This window comes from Callorhinus ursinus, unplaced genomic scaffold, assembly GCF_003265705.2.
Source record: "Callorhinus ursinus isolate GAN/ISIS: 27379988/994484 unplaced genomic scaffold, GSC_fseal_2.0 scaffold5, whole genome shotgun sequence".
In the NCBI taxonomy this organism is placed as follows: Eukaryota; Metazoa; Chordata; class Mammalia; order Carnivora; family Otariidae; genus Callorhinus; species Callorhinus ursinus.
Genome location: NW_027397067.1, coordinates 25,583,418 through 25,596,563, shown reverse-complemented (window position 1 = coordinate 25,596,563; position 13,146 = coordinate 25,583,418). Strand labels below are relative to the sequence as shown.

General features: G+C 37.7%; 1 protein-coding gene across 3 annotated transcripts in view; it reads right to left on the bottom strand.

The window, feature by feature from the left end:
- HNF4G (hepatocyte nuclear factor 4 gamma) overlaps positions 1-12,833 on the bottom strand; it is a 129,768-nt gene extending 116,935 nt beyond the window's left edge. Inside the window, exon 1 of one of the 3 annotated variants that reach the window (XM_073892905.1) lies at positions 12,700-12,833. The gene's annotated coding sequence lies outside the window, so the exon portion shown is untranslated. The remainder of the gene's footprint in view (positions 1-12,699) is intronic. The other 2 variants (XM_073892906.1, XM_073892907.1) reach the window with 2 other exon arrangements.
- Between the last annotated feature and the right edge of the window lie 313 nt (positions 12,834-13,146).

The window sequence follows — 13,146 nt, the reverse complement described above, 5'->3', positions numbered from 1 at the left end:
ATAGTCTAGATTATTTATAGAAGATTCATCTTTCTATGTATTATTCAGTGATTCCAGATGGTATCCTCAAGCCACATCAATTTTTGCCATTTGTCCTAACCAGACAGGTTGGTCAAAAGGGAGGGTGCATGAAGGCAAGAATGACAGTGTGGATTGGGGGGGTATTAAGAGAGAAGAAGGCTTTCTAAATGTCCACATGAATGGTTTGGTTGTGGACTGAACTGATTTAATTTATGGTCTAAAACAAATAGATGCGTGAGCCATAAGGAGGATTTGAACATATATGTAGTAAGACGAACTCACTTTATGGTTACCCTGCTGTTTGTTATGTGATGAATTTTGTCCTCCCACTACCCTGACTCCCAACCCTAACCCCCAATACCTCAAAATATGACTGTACTTAGAGATAGGGCCTTTAAAAGAGTAATCAAGGTAAAATGAGGTCATATGGATGGGCCCTAACATAAAACTGGTGTTCTTAGAAGAGGAGATTAGGATACAGACACTCATGAAAGGAAGACCAAAACACAAGGAGAAGATAGTCATCTCTAAGCCAAGAGGACTCAGAAGAAACCAAAACCACCATCTTTATCTTGAACATGTAGGCCCCACAACTGTGAGAAAATCAATTTCTGTTGATAAAACACCCGGTATTTTGTGAAGACAGCCCCAGCATACTAGCACACCTACCTTAAAAAATATTTTATTCATTTTCTTCAAGTAGAAAAAAAATTTTTTTGAGATAAGTTCTGCATACTTTCCCTATATGTGGAATACATTATATCAAAAAGAGGAGCTATACAATCTCTTTGGTGTATATATTTCTATAAAAATGGATCCATATAATTTATCCATAATTCACATATATATGATAAATGAATTATATATATATATATATATATATATATATATATATATATATATCAGATCCAGGAATAAGTGATTTGTATATTACAACATTTACCATAAAGCAACTTGAATGAGAATTATTATTGTATTTATTTCTCCAACTATTTTGCTAGTTCCTAAACTCCAGGGGTTGTATTTATTCCTTTTACCATTTAAGCCCCTACATGTTTTGCACATAATATTCACTCAAAAACTCTTGCCTAATTGAATTAAAACCCTTCTTAATGAAAGATACATTTTTATCATAGCTACTTGTTTCAAATATACAAGTTATCAATTCAATTTCACAAAATGAAATGTCAGGTTTTGGACTCACTTTTAAGAAAAAATATGTGCTTTATATAGGTAGAAATGACAACGTTATTCAAAATTGTTTTAGGCTTAAATAAAAGAACACGTGTTATGCATGCATTTTGTTTGTTCTCCTTTATAATTTAAGTGTTTAATGCAGTTTGAGGACATATATCAAAAATACTCTCTACTTAGATAACAATTACTCTGCGAGTTGTGTAAGTTTCAACTTTCTGGGAATCAATGCATAAATAGAAGAAAAATATGACCATTAAAATTCATAAGCCATGCGGTAACAGAAAGTAATTCTGTATATACTATATATGCTAGGTATAAATATCCTTACACTTCCCATTTAACGGATCCATAATTTCAGGTAGCAGGATTCTTTGCCCAGAAAGAAGTTGATCAACTAAACTAAGAAAGGAAAATCATCTTTTAAACACTCTAGGCCTTTTAAATTGTAAGCCTTCCTTCCTGAGAAGTTTCATTATCAAATAATCACACCTTAAGAGACTTTTCAGCTAATACTTATCCCTGACTCCTGAAGAGAATATAATAATGTACGCACAATTACAATTGAGTTAATATTCAAAATGCTTCAATTCATTGTGCAAAACTAGTTAAAATTCTGAAAGTCCACCCCTTATGCCTCAGGTTTTACATCATCAAACATGGGCCTATTATAATTGTTATCCCTGATTTTAATAAATTAAATTTATTAAATTTAAATATTCAATTAAAAGCTCCAGTTCAGTGCTTTTCGATCTATTCTAACCTGTCTGAGGCATCAGTCCACCATGGTGTTTGTTTACATATGAAGCATCAGATAAGTTACTTTAACCTGATAGATGCTCAAATGAGCCCAGGGAAATCAGTTACATGCTTCATATAAATATGATGGGACACAGAATATGAGGAAAATCAAATTACTTTATTTCATTTTTAGCCTTAAAAGATACTGTGAAAACTGAGAAGAAATTAATTGCATAGCATCTCTATTAGAAGAGGAAACGAAGCTCTGGAAGCGAAGGGTCTCCATTCACCCCTGACGCTTCCATTTAACTAGCTGTGCAGTCTCAGCTAGGTCTTTACCTCTTTGCCTCAGTTTCCTCATCTGCACAACAGAGATAATAACAGTTTACACCTTATAGTGTCAGTGTAAAGACTAAATGATTTATGTGAAGCACTGAGAGCCCAGCACACAGAAAGCGTTTAATAAATCGTAACTAGTCATAGTTGTTAATGGTGGTAATAAGTTATGTGTATGTGTTTATATCTATATGTATGTATATGAAACCTACAGAAATAGGGATATATAGAAATATTAACTTGATACAGAGAGGATGCAAACGAGCACATGATCTCAATATTTGCCTTGTGTCTGACTCTATACTGAACACTTTAAATGTCATCTCATTTAGCTTTTTTTTTTTTAAGTAGGCTCTCTATGCCCAACATAGGGCTTGAATTCATGACCCCAAGATCAAAAGTAGCATGCTCTACCAAATGAGCCAGCCAGGCGCCCCTCATTTAACCCTTACCAACGCATTGTGCCCATGAGCAAGGCAGGGCTAACATGCTCATAGCCCTACAGGTTTGAATCAAGTCTGTTTGACTCCAAAGCCCATTGCCCTAAACTATCTAAATCATATACATTTGATGAGAAGGATTTTACAAATATGCTTTAAAAGACCCTCTGCCTTTCCAGATTAATCGGTGAGAAAATAGCAGTCCCATGTTAAATCTGCATAGACATATTTCACAGTACTTAAGCAGTTCTTAAACCGATTTTGAAATGATTACACAGAAGATATACAGATAACATACAGCAATGTGTATGGACACATTAAACATCAATTATTAATTTGCTTTTATGTACTTGGTTAAGAGAGTATTTTGAATATGAATAAATCCCTCACTTGAGAGTATGAGTATTTCAGTTACTCTGGATTACCATCCCCTTATTTCTTTACCATGAAAAGAAGCCACAGAAATTAAAGATGGATGAAATTTGCAAAAAAGGAGCAAATGAGGAAATGTCAAAACTTCCAAGAGAAAAAAGAAAGAGAAAGAGAGAAAGAAAGAAATGAAGGAAGGAAGGAAGGAAGAAAGTCCTAAATGGTGAGCTTGTACAGCATGTAATTTTTTTCATGTTTCCGAAATCGACAAGTGGTGCATGGCAGGAGTATGGGGAAACAAGTCAGGGCCCTGGACAGGACAAAAGAAACAGAATATACTGAACCAAAGGATTATGTTTAAAAACTTCCTGTTATTTTTTAATTTCTCAAGAGAAACTAAAAAAAAAAAAAAATTAAAATTAAAAAATAAAAAACTGGGTCATCCTGTATGTTTCCTTAGCAAATTAACAAATACATATAATTTTACTTTATTCATCTAGAATCAGTTTACAAATAGAAGGACAATTAAAAACATTCAGAGTCTAGAAAACCCTCTGAGATTCTGGAAATTTTGTGAAATGTTTCACATTAACTGTAAATTGTCATTTTCAAAGTATAACTGTATTCCCCAACCTTTACCAGGGTCTACTATACCATTTCCCAGAACTCAGCAGGACACTATCCCCTGCCCTGCTGGGAGAGTGTACTCCTGAGCCTTGCAGACCAACCCAACTATCACTCTTGCATCACACATTAAACTTACACACACACACACACACACACACATACACACACACGCACACTAACTAAAAAGACATTGGCTCAAAATCCAAAAACCCCATATTTAATACTGACTGCATGTGCTTCCAAGTCTTTGTCTTCCCATGGTTGTCAAAGGACTTAAATAAAATAATGTACAGGAAAGCATTATAAATCGTGCATATAAAAGAATTCTATAAACTGTAAAGCTCAATTATTAGTATCACCATTGTTACTAGACTGGTATTTATTAATGTTATTAATGTTAGTGCTCACAAAAAAAGTCTAAATTCCATAACATGACATAAAAAAAGTCTCTATCTTCAGGCCTCTTCCTCTTTTTGTAAACTCACTTTCCACCACCTTTTCCTATTTTACCACACATTGGGGTCTCATAAAGCCATAAAACTAACTTTTTTTTTCATTTGCACATGCTATTCTTTTTTTATGACTGAAATATCATTTACTGTCTTCTTCTTTTGGTCAAAGCCTAGCCCTTGTATAAAAATAAATTCATATGGGGGGAAATAAACTTCTATCTGATAAAGGACTTGTAGCTATAGTATATATATTGTTATTTTTTAATTTCTCAAGTTGTCTTCTCAATTTCTCAATTTCTCAATTTCAAATAATTTCTCAATTTAATTTCTCAAGTTGTCTTACAACTCGATAATAAGAAAACAACCCAATTTTTAAAAGGTGGGTGGAGATGCACAGGTTTTGAACAAAACTTCACCAAAGAAAATACATGCATATGCATAAGCTCATGAAAAGATGCTCAGATTCATCAGTCATCAGGGAAATGCAAATTAAAACCACAATGAGATCTCATCACATACCTTTTAGAATGTCTAAAAGTAAAAGACTGGGCATACCAAGTGTTGGTAAGAATGTAAAGAAACTAGTACTGGTGAGAACATAAAGTGGTACAATCAGGAAACCAGTTTGACAGTTTCTTCCATAGAATCCAGCCATTATACTTCTCAGTAATTACAGTTGACCTTTGGGGGTTAGGGACACTGACCCCACACACACATGCAGTTGAAAATCCACATCTGACTTTTGACTTCCCAAAATCTTAACTACTAATAGCCAACTGTTGACTGGAAGTCTTACCAATAGCATAAACTGTCAATTAACACATAGTTTGTATGTTATACACATTATATATTGTATTCTTATGATAAAGGAAGCTAGAGAAAAGAAAACGTTGTTAAGAAAGTCATAACGAGGAGAAAATATATTCATAGTACTGTACTGTATTTATCAAAAAAATCCACAAAAAAAGTGGGTCTGCGCAGTTCAAACCCATGTTGTTCAAAGGTCAACTGTATACAAAGCAAATGAAAGGATATGTCCACACAAAGACTTTGTACAAGAATGTTCACAGTCCCTTTATTTGCAAAAGCCAAAACTGAAACAAAAACGACACAATCCAAATGTTCATCAACAGGTCAATGAATAAACAAACTGTAGCATATCCTTGCAGTGTCATGCTATTCAAAAAGCAAGCAAACAAACAAAGAAGCATTGATAGATGCAACAAAATGAATGAATCTTAGAATAGTTATGTTGAGTGAGAAGCCAGACACAAAATAATACTGTGTGATCCCAAAGATACTAAATTCTAGAAAATACAAACTAATTTGCAGGGGCAGAAAGTATATCAGTGGTTATCTGAGGAAGGATCAGGAGGCAGGGTTTACAAAGGGCCTGAAGAAACCTTCAGGGGTGTTGGCTATATTCTACCTTTATGGTGATTGTTTCACTGGTATAAACATAGGTCAAAACTTTTTAAATCATGCAATTTAAATATGGGTAATTTATTGTATGTCGATTGTACCTCATGTATCTGTTGTTTTAAAAAAGAAATAAGCTACTGATACATAAACAAGACATCAGAATCTCAAAATTATTATGCTGAGAAAAAGGAGGGCACAAAAAGGTATATATGACACTATTCTATTTATACATATTATTCTGGAAAAGTCAACACTGAAAACAGAAATCACATCAGTGGTTGCTATGGAGAGGTGGAAGGGGCTGCCTGCCAAAGGACAGAAGGGAATTTGGGGTAAAGTGGTCACAGAAATGTTCTACATCTTCATCATGGTACTGGTTGAATGACCACATACATCTGTCAAAACTCACTGAAGGGCCGCCTGGGTGGCTCAGTCGGTTAAGCGGCTGCCGTTAGCTCAGGTCATGATCCCAGGGTCCTGGGATCAAGTCCTGCATTAGGCTCCTTGCTCAGCAGGGAGCCTGCTTCTCCCTCTCGCTCTGCCTGCCACTCCCCCTGCTTGAGCTCTCTCTCTCTCTCCCTGACAAATAAATAAAATCTTTAAAAAAAAACCTCACTGAAAGGTATGCTTAAAAAGGATGTATTTTATGCAATGTAAATTCTATCTCAATATAATTATCTCAACATAACTGTATCTCAATATCAATAAATTATATCCCTCTTGACTTAAAAGTAAAGAATATGCCATCTCTTGTAAAATCTACACCAGGAAAAGTTAGCAGGCCTTCTGGTAGGTTTCTATAATCCTCCAGTACTCAACATTTGCACTTACCACAGTAATAGTTTTTTTTATTCATAACTCCAAAGAGACATGAAAAATTTAGGAGAGAATCACTTCTAGTCACTGCTTTACCCCCAACAGAGAATACAGTGCTTGAAAATTAGGTTTTAACAGGCATTTTAATTCCATTGTTGATATTTCACCTTCCTCTATTATAGTTGTTGGATTCAGCAAACACATTTTCATTAAGCTTCAGCTAAATGCCCAACTAAAGAAGTGGGCAAGAACAATGCAATTCCTACCCTCAGAGGCCCAACAGTCAGCCTGGGAGAATGATCAACAAATATCCAACCACAATGTGTGATGAAGTTGGTAACTGTCATGTCAGGGAAGGAACAAGATATAAGGCAATTGATATACTGGATCAGGAGTCAGGAAAGATTTCAAAGGTGTTTTTTTGAGCAAAGACCTGCAAGATAAGGGGAAATTGGCTAGAATGATGGGGGGAAAAATGATGGTGATGGGGGTAAGAGTGTCCGAAGGAACAGAAAGAGTACTTTGAAGGCACACAGCAGGGTGCATTTGAGGAACTAAGAGATTTATTCCAGCTGAAGACTAAAGTAAGGGATCTCAAGAAAAGAGAGATGAAGCTTTAACGGAAATCATGGACCAATTCACCTGGCACTTCATGCCAAGGGCATTAAGAAGTTAACAAATTATTTTAAATGGACGAGGGAAAAAACAAAAACAAACAAACAAAGAAACAATGATCCAATCTGTCTTCTCTACATCTGCCTACCTGCTCTCTGGGAAACTGACCAGAGGCTGGTAAGACTAGGAAGCAGAACAGTTGGTTGTTGCAAAAATTCAGGTTAGAAATACTAATTGTTTTGCTGAAAATTAGCCCAAAATGGGAAACAAATCTCCCTATCTCCCCTCCTAACAATCTGACTCAAATGCTGCCAGTCAATCTTAGAGGGAAGAAAAAAGAACTTTCATAACCCAACCTATCTGTAGACTTTTGGTGGCTCTCCATTGCCTAGAAGACATAGGTCAATCTTTGGCACCCAGTCACAATCTGGCCCAGTGTTCCTTTTCCACATCATCCCTTGCCATACCACCTACTCCAATTGTAACCTCTCCTTTCAGATGTAGGAAAGATTCCTACTCAACAACTTCTAATCAGAAAATCATTAACTCTCTCTAAGCTACTCAAGCCAAATGTATCTTTTGTGTTTCCATTTTCCATGGTATTTCTATGTATTATACTAATAGAATAGCTGTCACCTTACATTATAGATGATTATATGTATTTGTCTTCTAAGTAGATTATTTGTGTTTGAGGGCAGGGACACTACTTTATTTATATTTGTATTCTAGGCACCTAGTACAATTTTAACTCCTGCTAAATTAACATATATCAACTTTATGTGCAACTTATAGCCATGATGTCTGAAACAAGAAAGCACAAAACAAATGACCAAATAGTGGGTCAGATGTCATAATCTTAAATAAGCTAAGGGCACAAGCAAAACACAACATGGGGTTATGTGACTAGAGGAACAATGCTCAAAGATTCAAAATATTAAAAAATACTAAATTACTGGGCCCAGATGATGTTATTAGCCAATACTTTAAATGAGATGGGGACACACTACCTAGATGTTTATGTTGACTTTTTGCTATCACAGATAAATGTGATTCTTCTATACTGAAATAGAGTATAGAAAAGTATCAAACATTCAACAGATACAATGCTTAATATAAATAATACAAGAATTAATACACATCTACTTTGTGAGTAATGACTATTATTCTCATTTTACAAGTTTTTAAACTCAGGCAAGAAACAATAAGAAACAATAACTTACTCAGGGATACACAGCTGGTAGAGAGCAAGGCTGAGATTTGTGCCCAGATCTTAATGATCCAAAGCCCATGTTCTAACCACTGAACATACTCCAGGCAATCTTTGTACAATGCTTAGCTACAGACACCATGAAGTCAGGAGCTATGTCTCTCTTATTCATCATCGTATCTTTGAGGCCCATTAGAGGGCTTTGCCAGGTCTCTAGAGCTCCATAAACTCTTGAAGACATATGTAATTTGCGTATGTAAATATAATTTCTCTAGAGAGAGGGTCAATAAAAACAGGTGACACTTATTAACAACTTACTATAAATCAAGTAGTGTTTTAGATGCATTATCTCATTCTATAAAAACAATAGCAGCAACACAGAATACATATTGGGTACTTAATATATGCCAAATCATTGTTCTAATCTTTTCATGTATTAACATATATAATCGGCATAGCAATTCTATGAGATATACACTTCAAAAATGAGGAGGGTTGACTTGCCCAAGTCCCTTAACCCCTGCTCACCTTTTAGTAAATGGTTGGGAAGGGATGTGACAACAAAGCCTTCTTTCTTGGCTTATATGCCGTGCGTTGGTCATCCTCAAAGACCTTTATGTCCTTCAAAATGTTAAGAAAAATCACCAAAAAAAGAAAAAAACGAACTCCTTATGCATTTTCCAGAAAACCATCTTGATAAAACCAATGGTTTTCATGGCACCATATCAGAGGCTATGAGCTAATTTTCCCATGCACAGATCATGTTTTGAATATATATATTATTATAATATCATGTCTTATATATGTATTAAAGATAAGATAAGGAGTATAGGCAATAAGGCAGATCTGTTCTTGAAGGTGTACCCACAATGAATGGGCAAGACAGAATTGAGTTGCAAAGGTACTTACTTACAAAAGCAAATGTGTATATATACAGATCCTGATACATCAGGAGCCGGGGTGCTGTGAGCCCTTACAGACATTTTGTGACCAAGAAAAACCAAGCCCTTACAGACAAGAGCAAGGGAACATAGCTTGGCCTGGGCATGGGGGATCAAGGTTTCAGTTCTCACTTCCCCCTCAGTTTATCACCCTTGCGCAGTGAGCAACCCGATGACCATGTAGAGTAGCCATGGTTACTCTCCTGGCCTAGAGCCATGGTGCCTAAATTTGAATCTTCAGTTTTTCACCCGTAGATGTGTAACTTCAGTAGAGTTTTTAAATTTCTCTATGCTTCATTTTTCCCCATCTGAAAATTGGGAAAATACTAGTATGAACTATAGAAATTTGTTTAAAGAATCTAGAAGAAAAAAATGCAAGTAAATGGCTTAGAACAGTTCAGCACATATTAAGAATTCAGTAAGTATTGGCTAAATATATATATACACACACAAACACACACATATGTGTGTATATATATATACACACATATATATATAATTAATATTCCTAAATAGGTTGTCCAGCTATAAGAGTAAGTCATACTTGAAGAATTTCTTGTGTCTGTGTATGAGCTGATTACTAGCAATAGGTGACAGTTCCTACGTGGAGGGTGAACAGAAGTGATTCTACATGAAGGTATCATTGTACACCAGGTTATTTTGTTTGCATCTATAGCTTAAGGATCCAAAGCGATGATATCTCATTTAAAATTGTGTTTTCATTCCCAGGAGGGTGAACTCTCTTTTATGAAGGTGGCAAACATGTAAGTCAAGAGCCAAAAATCACAACAGCAACTACTAAGCACACACATGTTTGTAACATAGAAATTCTCACTTATCATATACCAGTACCTCTAGCCATTTAGTAAATGGGTAGATAGTAACTAACGCAATGGCATCCCGTAGAAGCTCAAAATGAGACGGCATTTTGAAATGCATGTAATTCCCTTCTTACTTTATTATTTATTTTTTTGAATCTATTTATTTGAGAGAGAGTGCATCTGAGTGGGGAGAGGGGCAGAGGGAGAGGGAGAGAGAATTGTAAGCAGGCTCCACACCCAGCAAAAGAGCCCAACATGGAGCTCAATCTCACAACCCTGAGATCATGACCTAAGCTGCAAACAAGAGTCTAGGCTTAACCAAGTGAGCCACCCAGGCGCCCCTCTACTTTATTATATTTTTAAAACAAAATTCTCAAGCTCTCTAAGTTAGATGTTCTGAGACTGTTTTACATAATTTCTAAATTATGAAACTCCAACAATGAGAAATCACTTTTTCAATCAGATTGGCAACACTTTAAACACATCAATATTATCCAGTGTTGGCAAGAGCATAGTAAATACACTGTGGGTACTTAAGAAGGTTCCTTGCAATATCTATCGAATTTAAAGAGAACATCCCCCTAGAGCCAGCAATTCTCTTCTCAGAATAAATCTATCTCCTTGCAAAGATAATGTACACAGACATTTACTACATCACTATTTGTAAGGTCAAGGTTTCAGTCCTCACTTCCCCCTCAGCTGGCCACCCCTGTGCAGTGAGCCACCCTATGACCAAGTGAATATTCTGGGGGATACTGGCTGGCTACACTGGGTAGATATAGTTTAAAAAAAAATCTTCACATACTGACAGAGAAATATTTGATAAATACTAAATGAAAAATAAATTTCAGAACACTGGTATGATATGTACCATTATCCAATCTTTTGAAATAATGAAAGAAAAATTCCTGTGGTTACACACATGAAGGGACACAAACCCAACCATCAATGGTGGTTAAAGTGGAATAGGGAAGGGGGTTCACTTTAGATTCACTATAGTATTCATGCTGCTTTATTACTTTTGGAATTCACAGAAATAACAAAACTTTTCAAAGAAATGGGGCACTCAAAAACAAAATTATTTGCATGTGGGTATTAAAAAAAAAATCGTAGCAAGCCCCAAAATTAATTTGCGCTGTTCCATATGCTTAGAATCACCACAGCAGAATAAAAGGCTTATGAGATCTTAATAGACATATGTAGTAAGTTTTGTGTTACCTTCATAAAGCATGTTGAGAAAAATTCCATATTTGTAGGCCATAAATGGAGCTTAGGAGAAATGGAAATAAGAGAACAATGGCTCTCAATTTCCATTCCACTTTTGTTTTTAAGATTTTTTTTAAAGTAATCTCTACATGCAACATGGGGCTCCAACTCATGAACCCCAAGATCAAGAGTCACGTCTTCTATGGATTTAGCCAGCCAGGTGACCCTTTACTCCATTTTGAAAAGAGAAAAATAGGTAGTTCACCACCACTCATACCACTTTCTCCCTCCACTCCCTCCTACAAAGGGAACCAGGGAGCCGCCAACTCTCCTTGGCCACTGACTTCAAACACACAATAAATAGATCAGGTGGCTTCATGATGTGTCCACAGAAGAGGAAAAGAGGAAGGTGTGGCGAGAGGGTGGGGACAGCAGGATTATTATGTAAAAGTAGTGATAGCTGGAGAGAAAGAATATTTTACTGATGAATAAATGTTTGTGGAGAGAGAGAAGATACATGTAAAACGAATGGAAAAGTGGGAAAAGGAACAAAACAAAAACAGGAAATGTTGCTATCAATGAGGTGGTTAGTTTTCAGGACATCCCTTTAGGTTTAGAGCTTCTGCATTCTGTACCCTCTAGCCCTTGGTGACAAATCAAAGTTTACCGAAGACGAAGACCGCATGTTGGAGAGGGGTCCTTTGGCTCTGTTTTGGGCAAGCCTTAGAAAAAGGCCCATCAGGTGAAAAGCACATATATTCAATTCAAAGATCTTATCAGGTGCTGGCTTAGTCCCCTTAGACATGGAATGATTATTGCTTAACTGGCGCATTGTTCAAACAAGCTTCCAAAGGAAGCTAAAATGGTTTAAATAGAATTGTATATATTTATGTAACTATTACACACACACACACACACACACACACAGTTTGCTTCTCAAATAATCTCCCAGCAGCGTCACCCGACGAAGATGCCCACTCCCAAAATGTCTCTATGGGAGAACTGACAGAAGCTGAGACTGGAAGCAAGGCGTCGGGGTGATGCTCCAGGACCAAGCATCTCCCCACAAATCTCCTTGGCCCGTAGATATCCATATGCCATGGCCTTGCCCGAGGCCACAAACAAAACAAAACTCCCCCAAAGCCCCCAGAAACCTGGCAACCACGTGACCCACCGACGGCACCAAAGCTTTCTCTCCCAAACAAATCCAACTTTTATTTTACTTTTCCTGGGGGAACGGCCTGCGCATGCCCCCCACTGCCTCTCCTGCAGCCTTTTCTTCCTCGCCCCACTGCAGGCTGTGGGAGGCCTCGAGGTATCTACTTTCATCCCTGCCTGGCGTAGGAATCCTAAAGCTCAGCCCCTCGCGACCGGGCGGGGGCCCCTCCTTCAGCAGCCCAGGGGGCACCGGGACTCCTCCTGCCCGACACCAGCCGGGAGCCGTGGACTCCGGCTCAGCCCCCCGTTCGGGCGCGGGCAGGAGAAACTTACCTGCGCGGAGGCGCTCCCGGAGCTCCCGCGTCGCAGTCAGCTGCGCCGCAGCCGCCGCATCTCCCAGCAGCAGGTTCCCCCCACCCACCCCAGCAGCGGTGTCCTGTGCCGCACTTTTCCGAGCTTGGGAAGTTGGCTGAAAGCGCGGAGGTGGGAGGTGGGGGTGGGGCTGCGTGATCTGGGAGAGGAGGCTTAAGGATTTTGTTGTTTGTTTGTTTGTTTGTTTGTCTGGGTCTCTAGCAAAGACTTTTGACCATATGCTGAAGAATATTAGTTTTGCTCAATGGCGACAAGGCACCGGCCTGACTCTCACAGAACGATCGATTTACTAAACAAACTGAAACGTGGGTGGGGATGTTAAACAGTAACCAGCAGCCTCAATGAAAACTGAAAGCGGCGAGGCCGCCACCGCCTCAGCGCGCTCATTTCCCTGTTCCCAAGGCCCCA